The sequence below is a fragment of the Mugil cephalus genome, chromosome 3 (assembly GCF_022458985.1).
Source record: "Mugil cephalus isolate CIBA_MC_2020 chromosome 3, CIBA_Mcephalus_1.1, whole genome shotgun sequence".
NCBI lineage: Eukaryota > Metazoa > Chordata > Actinopteri > Mugiliformes > Mugilidae > Mugil > Mugil cephalus.
The window spans coordinates 17517501-17535342 of NC_061772.1; the positions used below are offsets into that span (position 1 = coordinate 17517501).

The following is a 17842-nucleotide window of genomic DNA, read 5'->3' on the forward strand; positions in this document are numbered from 1 at the left end:
CTCAGCACAGCATCGTACTGAGCAGCATTTCTGAAGTTCTTCTATAATAAACAACTCAGATATGCTAATACTGAGTGTGATGAGTGGGGCTGTTCATATAATCAACATAAATATAAAGGGTATGAAATATGATGATATTTTATGAGCAACTGCCAAATATTATGTCAAACATCACACGCTGCATCCATTTCGGAGCAAACATCTTAGGCCCTCTGAGTCTGAAATAAAAGTTAATGAATACGAAATAATGAATCCAGCGATCCAATAAATCCACATGCTGGATGTGAGCTATGTATCAAGGCACTCGCATGGTGCTCTGTCTTCAGAGCGCCATGCGAGTGCAATGAGCAGCTGTGGATCAGTGGGCAGGGGAGCAGGTTGTCTATGAACGAGAGCGTTTGTACTTATTTCAAGATTTCTGGTCTGGAGACCACATGTCAAAGTGTCCTTCAGTGAGACATTGAACCCCAAATTGCTCCCAGGGCTTGACACCAGTGTGTGTGAATGTGCTTGGCTTATGCACGAATGGGTAGATGTGTCATTGTGACTGTAAAGTGCTCTGAGTAACAGCAGGTAACAGCGGTGAATAACAACCATATTGTGACAATTCAGTGTTCTGCTGGGAAACTTTTGGACCAGGCCATTTGTGTGGATGTCACTTACACCTGTAGCACCCACCTGGGTAGAGTTTGTTGTCCACGAACCACAGGGTTAGTGGTTCGATCCCTGTGTGCTTGTGTGTGACTGTAGAAGCACTTTGAGTACCAATAGGTAGAAAGGCTGTTTAAAAACAAGAGCATTTACAATTAACCTAGACCCCAGACCAGACCAGGAACCCCCACCCCATAGATATGACACCTTGATGGCAGCAGCTATCCCCAGCAGGATTCAGTCTGACACAGGGCACATGAAGATCATGACTGATCAATTATCAGTGGGATGCACTGGAACAAGGTCCCTCCCCTCAACCCTTAGGTCCCAAAGGCCCCCACTAACAACATCCTATTACCAGACACCACAGGGCACCGTCAGAAGACCTGTGTCCATCTCTGAGGGGTCACAAGGGAGACCTACACAGCGTCAGGAAAGTGGTCATAATGTTATGCCTGATCAATGTATAAATACCACCAGAGAGAAGGAGGTGTCTGTGATATGGCTCGAAGGGCAAGGGCCTTCTGTTCGCATTTAGGCACCTATAATACTTAATGGCAATAATTACAGCTCAGTATTAAAAAACCCATGAGATGAATAGTTATAGATTAAGTAAGTTTCTGCAAACAATGGTAGTTTGGTCCCAAAATCATGCAGTTACAGCATGTGTAAGTACACTTCGTGCCACTTAGAGGGACGACTAGGAGGTGCTGTACAAATAAAGATTAGAATGGATGAAGTGATCTAACTCCCTTTCCTCTTATTTTATCCCCTGCTGTGGGCGCTTAAAAATGAGCATTCGCACTCAGCCGGTCCTCCGGTTAATAAATAAAAAAATTAAAACATGATCCAGTGTTTAAATGGTAGCCAGAAACACCATAGAAACAAATGGGGCCTGTGCTCTTCCCCACTGCACCTTTTACTGGAAAAATATGAAAACCCTGGTAAATCGTGACAATTTGTCTCAATTACATTAACAGCAGAGAGTGTGTGCTGGAGAATATGATACCGATATAAAAGTGACAGGCAAAATTGACCAAATTACAGTTGTATTAAAAATGATTCACCCCGCATGGAGACGATGGATTCGGCTCAAATGGTGGGGCCCAGTTTTTTCCAGCAACTGCAACTGAAAATCTATCAAAAAGAGCAAACGAGGGAGAGAAAGAGAGAGCGGCCTAACAAAGGGACCTCAGCTCAATAAGTAGTGAAATGAAAGAAAGAAAGAAAAAAAAAAGTAACAATGAAATTTCGATTGATTGCTTTACTTATCAGAGGTTTCCCAGGGAGCAATACTCTAGGGGGAGAATAGCCTGAATTATGGAGCTATCAGCCAAACAGTTGCTTCCACTAAGTGCTGGTCTCTGTAGATGTGCCCATTATTGAGGCTAAAACACAATGCGGTCCGTTTTAAAAAAGGACTTTAAGGGCCGCGTGGGGAAGTTGTGCCCAAATCATAGTGTTCAGGCCTACACACTACTCCTAACCTTAAAGTTGTAGATGAAGCTGTCAAAATGCGTGTGGACATGGTAAAATCTCCACAGCCCACACTTCCACCTCATTAGCTTCATTTGCGGTCAGCCACACTTAATACCCAAGTCACTTAAAAGTACACAGTTTCCTTAATTCAGGCTTCCATTTGCGTGTACCCACACAGCTTTAAATGGAGCGCGCACGTTTACATTACGGCAAGTGTATTGGTGAGTTTGTTTGCTCTGTTTGATTCATTAATCTTTAGTTCTTGTTGTTGAGTTACCTGACTATGGTCGTCTTACTTGTCAGCAAAAGGTGGAGTCAGCTGATCAGGGCGTACCATGTGCTGAAATATATGGGGGTGATTTAAGTGTAGTTGCATTTAGCTGCGGTTTAATGTTTAATCGTCTGCCCCTTTGTGTTTCTTTTGCATTTGGTTCAAGTCCTTTTGCAGTTAAAAATAGGGGTGAGCGATACTGGGAATTTTGGTATCAATCCAATACCAAGTAAATACATGACTGGTATCGCCGATACCGATACTTTTTCACTTGAAATGAACATGAACTCTGTGAGGAGTAATTTGCTGGACATATAGAAGAAGAGAAACTGTAACAAAAGTATCCATCTCATCATGCTAGTATCATTCCTATACCGATACTAGCCATGATATCGATATTTAGATCACTACCCCCAGACCTGGTTAAAAACAAAAATATTTGTAGAAGAATTACATTGTGTTATGTCCAACTGTCCGTTACTCTTATGGTTTGTTGTTGTAAGGTTATAATTGTTTTTTTTTTGTTGTTTCTTTTTGAATTTGTTGGGTAAATAAAATCAACACTCATGCTTGTGCTGCCTCACTGCTTGGTCCCTAACAATGAGACATCTTTTAGCAAGAACTACTATTTATTTTTTTCTCTCTCATAATTCATCTTTTTAGAATGATGGTAATTTTTGTACATTATTCAAATTGTTTGTTCATCACTATGAAAAGGGGTCATAATATCAGGTTCCAGTAATGTTCTTAGAGAGTACTAACCCTAACCCTATTATTTGTGTTCTATTTTAAACTCGGCCTAGTGCTAATTATAAATAGACATTATTTATATTATCATTTTGCATTCAGTATTAAGCTATCCCTTATCCCTTTACTAAAATATGTTGAATAAATGATAACGTGTATTTGAAGAAGTTTAAATTTGTTGGGCAAAATTAAAAAACACATATAAAAAAAATGCAAGATTTTGCGACCCCCCTGCAGTTTCTCCCTGTACCCCCCTAGCTGTTGAAGACCTATGAGTTAGACCATTAGAGAAGACGCATACAAAGTCCTTTACTTTAGAGACTCAGGGGGACAAATTCTGTCTTATCTAGTCTCTAAAGCTAGACGGTGAGTGCAGCTCTATACAGTGTAAAATAGCTTCCAGCCACTTTATCATTCAGTCCACTTTTTGCGCGTATGAGAGCTGTGCTGTTCTGAAGTCATGCCAGAGCCATCAGCTCAGTGTTTTAACGCTGCTAATATTCCCAGCCAGGATGCCGTCCCATGGCTGCCCCCAGACTGTTCTGTGTCACCGGCTTGCCGATCCAGCCCTGGGTAGAAACTACCTAAGCCTCTGAGTGTCACTGCTCGCAACAGGGCTCAGCCAATCCGCAGCAGAGATTTGGCAGGGCTAAACGTCATGGGAGCACTGGTCCGTGCACTGAAAGGTATCAACGCTTCGCACATGACTAAACTCAAGCATTTCTGCCCAAAATGAAAATGACTATAATTAGCGTGCCATTTTGCCAAGTGTCATCAGGCTACGATACTCTGCGGATTCAGCTCGGTGCTGGAGTTTTTTTTTTTGCAGCGGCTCAGATGCTCCGTGCATCAGCCGATGTCACTTTAAGCACTGTACACTTCCAGCCACGCAGGATAATAAGCAGAGTACATTAACGCTGTCAAGTCACAGTTATCATTACACCATTAAATGCCTTAAGTCTTAAATAGAGGCCATTTTCAAAGTACAGCAGGTGCCCTTTTAGTGCCCTATTGGTAAAATTCTAAAAATTCATGTAAAGGATTTAGGGGGATGATTTCACTTTGTTTTCATGGCAACAGAGACCTTGAAGTGGCTGTACATAATTTTTAGACCGCTCGGTGGAAGCAGAACAAACTGACAAACAACACTGGCAAATGAACACTTTATAAAGAGGAACATTGGCATCAGTTCGGAGTCGTAATTTCTGGGCACCTGGCGAATGAAAGTCTAATTCACTCTTGGTGCATTTGTTTCCACAAGGTTTATAAAAACCACGGCGGGGACGGTGAGAATGAAATCAAGACAAAGTTGCATGCTGAAAATCCTAAATTGGTTTAAGTATCAATAAATGGATATAGAGGTGGGTAATAACTGGCCTCGGGTTTGTTTTTAAACAACCCACCATTTTCATTATAAAAAAATATTGATGTGTAGCTTTGAGTTAATGCCAAATGTAAATAGAAGCAAACGGCCATTCAAAAGTTTGGACACACCCTGTCATCCAATTCAATTCAATTCAAACTTTTGACTAGTAGTGTATATGAGATAAGTGCTTTGTTTGGTTTTCCGAGAGTATAAATCTATTTATAATTGATTCGTTGAGGTGTTATCTTATTGTATTTTTTTTTACCACTTAAAATAAAAGACTCTGATCGATTTTACGAACTATGTGTTACTACTGTGAACAAGGAGAATCGCAGATAAAACAAATGTACAGCCCAACTTTTTTCACGGTTCACATCTATTAGACAGAAAAAGGAAGCTTGGTTAAAAAAAAAAAAAAAAAAGGTCCATATTAATAAATAAATAAACCTCCGCACACACCTCTGCACACAAAAAGAAAATACAAACTATCCCAATGATCGTAATCACAGGTGGAGCCCACCAGGTTCAAGTCCACTGCCCGTGAAAAACTCAATAATGGAGAGCGCATCTTCCCATTCGTGACCACAACAACACCTTAGCGTGATTCATAACGCTTTCTGCTACTGTCAGCAGCTATACCGCGGCTATTCTTAGAGCTCCTCTATACTGCTGTGCGTGATAATGTTTAATCAAATAAGTGATCGTATAGTGCTGGATTCTTTCCAGAAATGCCATACTAAATGCAAATGTGACACACCTTTAGCCAAGAGATGAAGTATACTTAAAATACACCTCATCTGGAAGGATGTATCGTCACTGGGATGATATATATACATATAAATATGATTTTTGTTTTAAAACATAATCTGCAAACACTCGATGAAAAAAAATAAATAGGCTATGAAAGAATAGCATGCATGGTTACAACTTTTAATATACAGAGAGAGAAAAAAACTCATTGCACAGAGAGGAAAAATAGAAAGGGCAGGAACGGGATAGATAAGATGTGATAAAAGATGATGAAATCTCCAATCATATGTATAATATAGGACACACAATAAGAGAGGAGTATAAGATAGGATACGGAACAAGATCAGCTTTAATAGGACACCATAGACTAGGGTATATCATAGGATATAGGACAGAGAGTAAAGGCTCGGATGGGATATAGGATATGATATAAAAGATAGGATATAATATAGAATAGTACAGAATAAAAATGGACCAGGCAAGGTGTGATAAATTGAGGCAGGATACAAAAAATCAAGTATAAATATATAAAAATGAAATAGGATATGTTACAAACTACAGGATGGAATAGGAATGTATAGGAATAGAAAAGGGGATAGGATGAAGGGACAGGATAGGCCACTTGATTAAATACAAGATAGGATATAATATAGGGATGTGCTGGATTGGATGGTGGGAAGTGGTATAAGATTGTCTTAAATAAGATAAGACAAGAAGACAGAAGGCGGGATGAGAAAAGCTGAGGAGGGTATAGGGCAAAAATATAGGATGAGGATAGAGCATGCAATACAGGACATACATGGTATTTATGCAGTGGTACAGGAAAGGACAGTAGGATAGGGGATAGGAAAGGATAGTTTATTGCATAAGACATAAGGTATGGAATAATGGGACAGGAGATAAGATAGTAAAGCACACGGTACATGAGTTTGGACGGACACAGTAAAATGGGACAGGATGGAAGATGAACTATAGGACAGAATAAGGATAAACATTCACATAAATAAACCTTCTAAGACAGATGGGATAGATCCCTATAACTTCACCGTAATCCAATATAAAATTTCTCTCATCACCCACCTCCGCATCCATGGCAACGCCCCAGAATACCTGAAAGACCTCCTCACCCCTCGCACATAGGCTCAATTCCTCCGATCCCACAACACTAAACTCCTCCTTCCGCCTACAGGAGACCGGGGCCTTTACTCCACTGCTCCTCGTATCTGGAACTCCCCTCCCTGACCATCTGAGGAATCCTCAATCTCTGGATATTTTTATTAAAAAAAGGCCTAATTGATCTTAATCTCCACAGCCACTGGACTGGCTGTTTTTAGTTTGTAGTTCCCAGTGTATTTAGTGTGTATTTTGAGTTTTTTAATGTACTCTGCAGCTCTTTTCATATTATCTTTAATGAAAAGAACTTTATAAATAAAAGGTATAATTATTTATTATTATGCTAACAAGACTCTGTGGCCTGCATTCGACATCCTTGAAAGAAAGGCAAAGCCAGCAAGCACAGAGGAAGAGGGAAAGAAAGATCTGGAGAACAGACATATTGTGCGCTGAGCTGCATTTAAGGGGCTTTGATTATAGATTACGATGCCATCTGTTGAGAATGCTGGTCACATTGTACATGACAGGCAGCATATTTGATATGGGCTGTGTGTACCTCCTGCTGCCGTTTCTGTTCACCTTGGGCAGCAATGAGTAAAGACACCTCTCTGAAGGCCAGTGGCCCACTGTGGGATAACTCAAGATCTGGCAGAGAGACCACGGCGCCTGGCTTACAGCATGAGGAGTGGATTAAATGTTCTGCGCACGTCCTTCATGGAGCTAGTCTCCTCCAATTTCAGGATATGATAAATCTGCAGCTGAGGGGCATCTCTCCTGGAGAATTCAATTAGGTAAGAAAGGAGAAGAGGATCACAGTGATATTAGAGAGCTGATTGGAGAGCTCCTCACCCCTCCCAGTAATGAACCGCTGCGTTCCTCCACCGTGACTAGATTGATTTGACTGGCCGAGCTCAGAGTTCATCCTCTTTTTAAAGTCGTTCTAAAAAAAGGCTGGGTGTCATTGTGGAGGGGAAAAGTTTGAAAATCTGGGTCGGAGTGGAATACAAGTGGAGATTTCGGTTTAAAGCGCGGCCGCAGACACCTGCCGACATGTTGAGAGAGCCGTTAATGGACATTTGCAACCTTTTTCAAAACGAGGTGACGGATCCTTTGTGCTTCGATCGATAACCTGCTCTGTAATTACTTCACATTTCGATTATCAGTTAAATATAATCTGAAAGGTCTGTCTCTGACTTCTGATTCTCCAAATGGAGTCAAGGAAACTTTCCGAATAAAAGTGACGCTGCTGTCGGCTTCTTGTAATCACCCAGTTCTTTCCATCTCACTATACTCTGACCACGTATCCACTCTGTTCATGCCTACTAGGGGTGGGATACTGGGAATTTCGGTATCGATCCAATACCAAGTAAATAAAGGGCTATTATTGCAGATATGGATACTTTTCCCTTGAAACGTCATGATCATTGAATAACTTCATAATTTTGTCTTTAGTTCGTTGAATATGATTTAATAAAACACAAGACAAATATTTTAGTCAAATAAACCTGTTTCCATTAACTAATTACAATACAAAAACAAATGTTTTATGGAAAATAATTCATTAGTGCAAACCAAGAAATAAGAAAAAAAACTGAATTAAAATATAACAATGTAAACAACAGCAACAATGTAAAAATTTCTCAGAGAGGAAAATGTTGGCACATTCATTTTCCACCAAATAAGTGGGTCTGCACCCCGCGTAATTGTCTTCTCTTCCAAGTACTGACTCATTTCAATAAGGGCATCAGTTCCAGCTGTGCGATGCTGCAGTGATGCTAGGACCTGAGCGTCGAACTCTGTCCATATCCCGCGGACTTGGAGAGAAGCAGTGATCGCATGAAACAAAAGTGTCGATCTCATCACGCTAGCGTCGATCCGATACCGAAACTAGCCATGGCATCGACACTATCGATATTTAGATCGATACGCCCAGCCCTGATGCCTACGCTCTCAGCTTGAAGTTGACATCAGTTCACAGTCCCGAAAGTGAGTCTCAAGGATGCACCTAATTGGTACAAATGGTATAATTAGCCGAAATAGGATCTGATCAGAATTTCTATTATGAGCTTACGTGACAAAGGTGCAACAATTAGCACAATTATGAAAAGGGAGAAATTAACTGGGCTAAATGTGTCTTTCACACCACCGGGGTTTATTTTCATCCGCTTGGTCACGGAGCGCACCGTGTTGTCGGTAAGATTTATTTCTTGCTAAACATCATCCCCAGGTGTGTTTATTTAATCGGGTAAGAGCCCCTGAATATTCTGTATTTTGATCCTGCCAAAAACATTCAAGTCACTGCCGCTATCCGCCGCTTGAAGCCTTACCGCAGAGTTAACTTTGAAGCAGTCTTGTAGGATGTACAACTTTATCCATTAGCCTTTGAATTGCAGTCTCATTTGGATGCATTTTGGACATTTGAAGGCTTGAAAGCTATAAACAGTCGCCCACCTTTCTTATCCAGGCGGTCCCATCAACTGAGAGAAAAAAAAATGCAATTACTGGTTTGGGGTTGAGATACACTTCACTGCACTCCATCGCAGTCTGTCTCTATCTTCCAGTTTATAGTTTTCCTTGAAAACTGACATTTAAAGATACGTTCACTTCTTTGTTCTCTTTCTTTGGTTTCTTCTTTTTGGAGTTTTCTATCTTTAGATGTTTTATCACCTACAGCTGTCTGGGTGCTCTGACCTCTTTATTATTTGTTGTTGTTTTTCTTGATGTGCAAAACACAGGCTGTTTTACGGCTGGTTTTTAATTTTCTTTTCTCGACCAGCATATTAAAATTGTGAGACTGACTGAACAAGTCCATGTTATTAGAGTCCATGAAAGGTTATCCTTCAATTAAACGTTTATATTCAATGGCCACTTGTGCAGAGATTTTTCCAAAGTGATTCTTATATCCCTTGAGAACTATAACGGATTCATTAAAATATTATAATTATTTTTCCGCCTCAGGAAATGGTGCACAAAATGAATTGCAGCACTGTATGCGTGCCCCGTGGGGTGGTAATAAGCCAGACGAGCACTTGTAACAACACTGACATGAAACAATTTATCTGTGAATTCAAAGCCATCATTACATTTCAGCATTTGACTCCCAACAAGTTTAACAGCAGTGTTTTAGGTCCTACAGCACATAATAGGAATTGTTTTATTGCCACTTTCTACATCTACCAGGCAGATTTCCCTACAGTCTGGTGCACTTGTGCAGTGCTGACATTTTCTGAGTGACCCTAGCACAGACTGGCTGTGAGATATTGCGATAACCGCACTATAAATGCTTAGAAGTGACTTTAGACTGACTGCACATGTGCATTTCAGGCACGCTCGTGACAAACTTTGCATCCACTGCAGGTGCAGACTCGCCTTCAGCTGTAACATAAATAGTTTGTACTGAGGTGGTTGACCTGTGTGTCTGCCCTGAGCCAACAAGCACTAACGCAGAATGACATGGAATGTGTGGTTCTGTATTACAGTGACTAGTGCACACTCCTCACATCTCATGAGCCTATGTTTCTACCTCTGTTCGCTTCTATTGATACAGTCATACACTAACGTGACAGCTTTTTGATTTTACTAGCCTAGAAACATGCCAGACTTCCTTCGGTTTGCAGTGGAAATTTGGTCTGGCGTCGCCCTGTCGGGCACTGGTTTCAGGGCCAGCCCACCGCAGCAGACGTCACATGCACAAAGCATTGTGGGAGATGGACGACGAGAGGCACTTTTCATATTATTTTCAGATGTCGTGCCCAGGAGAGATTAGTGGTCACACTGCAAATATCTGGGAGCTCACAGAGTGGCCACTAGCATGTCCGCTTTTCCACAATAACCACGGCAACATCCATTTCTGACCAATAACAGAGTAGTTGCCGAACACCACGGGAGTAAAAAAAATTGCCCGGTTGATGTGTCGAGAACAAGCTGCGAGGACTTAATCAATTTTTGTGCCTAATGACCATTTTTGGCTATTTTCAGGTCAGGCTTCTTTTCATGCTGAAATTCTAGATGACTTTGAACGCAGCTTTAAATGAACTCGTCAGACAGCTCTCTACTACCAGCAAAGTGAGAAGTTTGTTCTCGCTCCTTGGACAAATTATATCGTTTTGTTCTTGCTTTTTTGAGTATGTAACAGCCTTACGCCCTGCCAAGGGTCTGCAGGGCCAATTAAATGGCTCATCCGATTTATGTCGAGTTGAATGGGTTTACAACAAATTTTGTAATCAATTGTGTGCAGAAATCCTTTTTTTTTTTTTTGTACTGTTTGAAACATGTACCATAAGGAAATGCAAATGACATGTCACCAGGCTAATATTCTTAAAGGAAGAATTGAATGCAAGCAATATGAACAATGAACTTCAGACTCATCAAATCAAATGTTTATTTCATGTCTACGTTAAAACACCTCATACTTTCTACCTATATACCGAAGGACGCACAATTTCCTTAACTGACAACTAGTGATTACCTAAGAGACAGAAACTATATCTTTATTATGTATAAAAAATTGTACCATCATGTTGTAATACTGTTCATACTCCTGTTGAATATTTAAAAAAGGTTGCCTTAAATGTTCTCTTATATTAATGAGAGCCAGACTTTGTAGAGCTGACGGTATTTTCTTTTTTACGCCAGTGCATTGTTATCCTGATAGAGAATTGTATTCAAGTTGCCTTTTATACATTTCTCTTCAATTATCCCAACATGTGGGCTGCAGGAAGATGTTTTTTAAAACCCATACTCAGTATGCAAGTTTTCTACGCAGAACATTGCTTTCAGAACAAACATTAAAATATATATATATACTAAAAAATTATATGTTTCACACTGTTTTTCCCTCATCTTCCTTTTCTTCTACACTCAATCCTTGGTAATCTCGGTACACTGCGCTCAAAACACTAAACTCTCCTCTCAGTGCTTGTTTTGGTTGTTATTTTAAGTGAAGATCAAATTAAGGAGACCAAAGAGTGGAAGGGGATGCAACTGTGGTGGAAAGTAGAAAGTCGGTTGACAAGTTCATTTAACGCTGCATTCAAAGTCTATAATTTAGCATGAAAATAACCTGACCTGAAAGATGAATGGGTCGAAAATGGGCATCAGGCAAAAAAAAAAAAAAAAAAGATTGTTTTATCTAGTGTAGAGTTATCATAGATGACAACATCTAAGGCTGCAACTTTAGATGTCTCACAGTGTCTAATCCTGTCAGATATGACAATTTACACAATATGTGACCAACAGAAGAACAGAGTGTTCCTCAGCACCGACGAGAAACAAAAGACGCTCTCTCTGTGTGCAACCCACGGATAAATACGGAGTCATTTTTAGTCTCTTTTTCTCAGGCTTTTCAAAGGACGCTGTTGTGTTATTCATATAAATTTTTGTTACGTATACTTGGTCCCTCTGACTTTGCGTCCTGGGGACACCACACAGGTCAAGACAGATTGGCTAGAGAAGGTAGGACAGATAGATTCATCATGTGGTCTGACCCTGTCACTAGAATGTTGTTTTCGAGGAAGATATGTTATATTAGTCATGGAGTAGGAGGACATAGCGTAGCTGCAGGGATTCTACAAAGATCTCACTATAAATATGTGGAAATATATTGACCTGGAGCACACGAAAAATGGATAACTATCTCAAAATGATACATGACCGCAGTACATAGCCTCAAAAGCCCTGGGGTAAACAGAGTATTTTTCCTTCAAATACCAGGAATCAAGCTTGAGGGAAATCAAAGCAAAAGGTTAAGCTGAATCATCTGTGTGACACTTCTCCACCTGAGTCCTTGTGCTAATTAGAGCTCCTGATAAATTAGCATTTGCTTGTTGATGGAGGACTCTGACAGGAAGAATTCACACCTGCAGCAAAGGAACGCTGCTCACAGCTGGAATTAGATTCAGCCGTGGTGATATTTAGCCAGGTGTCAAAATAACAAACCCATTTTAGTGAGAACGCAGAGGCTGGTTAACGGGGCTGGCTCAAGCTCTCTTGTTTTAGCTAGTAAAAGACAAGCCACAAAACGGTAGTGTCAACAAAGATCCCGTACTTCTTGCGATGAAGTTTCATATTGATGCGCGTCAAAGTGTTTTTCAAGCTCACTTTGCGAACCCGGGTTATACTCAAGTCACGCATGTTCTCCAATAAGGTGACGCTACATCAGACAAGAGAATGGTATTAATCTTCCAGTCAAACAACGCAAGCAAATACCTGTAACTTTAATTAGGTGAACCAAGGATTAGAAAAATTACACAGAACCATCTGCGCCACTTATGGAAACATAAACATAAACTAAAATTCTAATTCTTCCACATTTTTCACACTAGAGACATTTGTGTGGGTGTGCAGCAAGCAGCGTACCCGATCTCTTGGAACTAACTTCGCGGTCTTGAGCAGTAATCTTTTAAGCTGCTACGTGTAATAACAACTGGAAAAAGGTGGACTCCAGAATAAATGCAGCTGACGCTGTCGGTGTTTGGCAGAAGAATAATTTCATTACCGCTGCGACGCGGGGGGACTAAAACGCTACGCCACTACAATTCTGTTTCTTTGGGCAAATCGATAAACATCAGCTTCTTCACATTTATTGAAATGTGAGCACGGAAGGAAGTCTTAGAAGGTTATTGTTAACTTTTTTTTTCTCCCCCTAATCTGCCATCCTGTGTTCTGTCTGAGACGTGAGATGCAGGTTTCGTACAAGTCTAGCGTCGACCAATTACTTCCTGCTGGAGCGATGAAGCGATGGAGGGGGGGGAACTCAAGGTTGTTGGATATTTGATTTGTTTGGATTTTTTTTTTGTCCTCCATTTAAGTAAATGTTATTCTCAGCTGTGCACACACACACAAGCACACACATACACACTTCATCTCTCCGTTTTACACACATACACACTCTGTCTTTTATCAAAATGAGTGTCCCTGAGCCCAATCTTAATCCGTCCAGCCAGACAGGGTAACCTGAGGGCACGTTTCATCGCTCTACCTCTAGACATGAAGGCTTGGCAGGTGGCCGTCACCTCCTTGTGCATGTTTTACAACTGCTTGTGAAGATACCGTGACAGATACGCGTGGATGGATTGCTCAACAGGCCTCGCTGGCGCAGGAAAAAAGGGCCGGAGAAAGGACCCCCTGTTTCAGAGCCTGTGTCTGAGGTCGGCGCTTTCTTGTCGAAAAAAGTCAATCAAACGGCCACAGAATCACGAAGCAAGTACCACAGAACGACCAGAAATATACACAAAAAAAGGTAAGGCTCGACAGAAAAGAAAACCCCCACTAGAAATATACACAAAACAAGTCTAAAGAGACGCACAAAAGCTACAAAGGCACAAACAAATCAAAGGAACAAAAAGAGATGCAAAATAATGACAGAATCCAAACAAAACAGAAACACCAAATGACCACAGAGAGAGCACAAAAAATGAGATGCAAAACTAATAAAAAGCTAAACAATTACCACAAAGAAATGCAAAAAAAAAAAGAAAAAAAAGGCACAAAGCCACTACAAAGGCAGCTACAACAACCTCAAAGATGCACAGAAAATAAGATGCAAAACTAGAAAGAGTTGAGTGAAAAACTAAGACAAAGCTGCTTGGATGAAACATCTTTAGGAAACTCTCCCAGTCCAATTGCTCTCTATAAAGCACAGAGCAAAGTACAGCAGACAAGGTAGCCATTTTATGTTGTCCTGTCTGCATGAAGACTTCCTTATGTCTTTGCCTGGGGGGGTATTATTTAATAACCCATCCATGCTTACATACAGTTCACATTGAAGATTGATATTAAATGTGTAATAACCTTCGATTAGGGGAAAAAAAACCTGTATGAGATCCTAAAAGGACGCACCACAACTGAACAGAAATCTGCACAGCAGCGACAACCTGTCTCTGTGTCCTCCCTGAAATGACTGAAATAACTGCAGGGAAACAAGCTGATCTTTCTGGTAACAACAAACACATTAGTGATGCTTGACAGGTGATGGCCTCTGGAAAAAAAAGAGAAATCCTCTACAGTTCATAGTGTCAAACGTAGACAGCTGCCAAAGTAAGCGACTCCTGTCGACTGACAGGCCGCCCAGTGTCTCCATCAAATCCTCAACAACAACGGGGACGTAGCAGTTTTCTACGTGGGGGTAGTTTAGCTAAAGTAGAAAATTAGTTTGACTCCCAGAGGTGCCGCTCCTGCTAGTGTACTGCACGCATTCTCGGTTGTTTTTGTTGTTTAGCCCTGTTGACTCCACTGACATTGACTCGTATAATGTGGCTGCCTAGTGTTATTAATAAATTATACACCAGACTCGGTTTTTCGTGAAGTGCATGAAATATGGGATGATGAAATTTGGTGAAATCTCTTGCGTCCTGACTGTGGCTCCATGAGGTCAAAATATGTTTGACAAAAGTTTGTGTGTTAGTAATTTAGCTATTCAAAGTAATGCACTAGCCACCTGTCCAGGGTGTAGCCTGCCTGTCGCCCAATGACAGCTGAGATAGGCTCCAGACCCCCCGCGACCCTCTGGAGCAGTAGAGCAACCTTAGCCCCCCCACCCCCCCGTATCTAAGAGAAGCAGCCTGAACTAATTAATTTGATTAGCAAGTTAACCATTCAATTCAGTTTCAATTTATACAAAAACAACTGTAGATCATCTTCTAACTGTAAATTGCAAAATTTACATCCTAACATTTAATATTAGCTTTTATTATTTTTACTGCTTTTACGTCCTTTGCAATTAGGACACATTCTCCTAGCCTCATGGATTTACTCTCTCTCTTTCCGTCAATGAAAAATAACAGCGCCTTAGATGACGCCTTCATGAAACCTCAAAAAAATAAGTTTGGTATATTGTCACCGTTTGCTGAACATTAAAATATGTGCAGCAGCAATTTTTTATTTTTTTTATTTTGGAAGCAGTCAATTCTGAGTTTGACAATTCAGAGCTAATTTTTTTCCCAAGTTGTCTCGAATGCATCATCAGCTGCAGCTGGATCTCAACCAAGCTTCCCAAGCCCCACCCCCACCCTACTTCTGATTGGCTAATGATGTTAGTTTGGAGATGGAAAGCTGCGTTGCTCTCATTCCATTGGTAGGTGAACTCAATTGACTGCTGGAATTTTTTCTACATGTTGATCATTTTTTTTTTATTTATTATCGCGATCAAACGCCACATGCCACAGATCCAGCACGGTGCTGGAATACTATAGGCCCTGAATATTGTACATGTAGAAGACACATGCAATACTAGTGACTGGTGAAAACTGATGGTGAGCTCAGATCAGACAAGTTCTAGTGCACCCCCTGTGATCTCTGGCGTCCCCCCTTGGGTACACGGACCACAGGTTGGGAACCACTGCTCTAGAGGACAAGAGGTTACAGAAAATGAATTAATGAATGAATAATGTTCTACAATTATGATAGTAATTGTACAGAAAAAAATAAAGCAACTTATCAATCTTCAAAGTATGTGATAGTACTTCTTTGCACCACGTTTCAATTGAAAACAATTACTTACACCATTTGCATCTGTTGATGCAGATGTCCTATTGTCCCATAATACTGGAAAAAAAAAATTAATTGAATAATATAAATTTTGTGAAAGGTGAGCTAATCTTTCTCCACACACTGTTACGTCGAAGCCTCTGCTCCTCCATCCCTGAAGAACATCTGAGTATTAACAGCAGCTACAACTGTAAATCCCAGATTACTAAGCAAATAACAATCTCAAATTTCAGAGGCGCAGCTCACTGAACAAATCCCCTTCCATTCTTTTTGTACAGTTCAGTTCAGAAACGTTTCAACATATAAAAAAAAATGAAAACTTTCAGTACCTTTTTTACGCTTCAAGATCAAAACACTAACAGGAAAAAAAAAAAGCAACAACTGTCAACATCGCTGTATGAAAAAGCCTGCAGAGGAAAATATCTGCAGTGGAGGAAATTCAAGAGACCCCTAATGATAAAAAGCTGAGGCTTATCCAAAAAAAAATTATATTTATTTTGCAGAAGTAATATAACAGGAGATTAGCTTTTTGCAATTGCTGCCAGCGGTTAGCTTAGCATAAAGAAAGCTAGGCTATTACCAACCCGTTCAGACCTGGCATCAACTCTGATCAAGATTGACGATCTGGGCAATCCGGTCACAAACATTTTGTCACAACATGAATTTCTTGTAGGAATAAAAATGAAAAATGCTTTAAAGCTTCGTGAAGACAGCACATTAGAGGAGGACCATGGATATGAGAGAGAGGGGGACATGATTCAGCAGTAGGAGAGGGTGCTGTCAGGTACTTCTTGAAAGGATGAGTTTTTAAGCCGAAGAGGGAAGATGAAGAGTGACTGTGATATTCTGATTGGAGTAGCAAGGTCGTTGCAGCAACACGGAGCCAGTAGGAAGGAGAGCAGAGTCCCAGTGGACCATTTACTTTTAATGTGTTCTCATCTGCCTCCACACAAAGCTTTGTCAGGGTCTTTAAAACCCATCGCGGTGCACTCGGCTCCCGTGCGGCCGCCGACTCCTGAACGAACGGCCTATCACGTCCATAATATTTTTAATGTACGCGCTGATACAGAACAGAGAGAACACAGATATCAAACCATCTGAGGTAATCAATGAACCGAGGGCACCGTGGTGATCAGCAGCAATATGCTGCATCTTTCTGGGAAATGCGAAGCAACATTTGTGCTGCAGTGCATCCATTCCGTCGTCACCTCTGTGGATGTTGGCGGTCAAAGCTAAACAGCCCGGATTGCAGAGCCATTAATTCATTATAAGTGTTTACCACCCCGGCATCGGCGCACATATCGCCCCGAACAGATCTCACTTCTTTGTACAGATGGAAAATTGATGGATGGATGCGGGCGGGAAAGGGCGGCTCGATGCCTCTTATCTGCGTGATGCACTGTTTTGCTTTGTCAGGACAAATAAAGCATGAAGCAGCTAACTTTTCAATATTTTAGGAATTTTTTTTTTCTTTCCAGTTCAGAGCTCACCAGACTGCCGGTATCAACGATAATATTAATAAGAAAAATCATAACAGTGGTCCAGTGCAAAGCTGGGATGAGCTCCAGTCTCCGAGTGACGCTGAACAGAAGTCTTCTGGGGTCACACAGACACAGCGAGGCAAGAGCTTGATGCAGGCAGTTACAAAGAGTACAAGGCCGCGTACGGGCAGACAATGCGCAGAGATGAACAATTCATTTCTGAAGCAGGACTTTGTGCGAATAAGCCTTTCCTTTTTCACGAACAAGAAGACCGAGCAGCGATGAATAGCATCCATCAACATGCGCGCCGTGTAGGACAGCATGGCTGAAGCTCAGTGAGAACCGAGACAGCTGCATTATTCACACAGCTCTGCCAGTCATCGCTGACATGGAGGACAGTGGGGTGACTCATCCTACTTGATAATACATGATGATTGATGTTTTTTTGAAACACTAAACCTCCCACATGAATAATAAGCAGGAGCCTTGTTGGGGGCT

At 41.0% G+C, this 17842-nt stretch overlaps 1 protein-coding gene across 2 annotated transcripts in view; it reads right to left on the reverse strand.

The window, feature by feature from the left end:
* Nucleotides 1-17842, reverse strand: part of ntrk3b (neurotrophic tyrosine kinase, receptor, type 3b) — a 188198-nt gene that overhangs the window by 159099 nt on the left and 11257 nt on the right. The window lies entirely within an intron of this gene.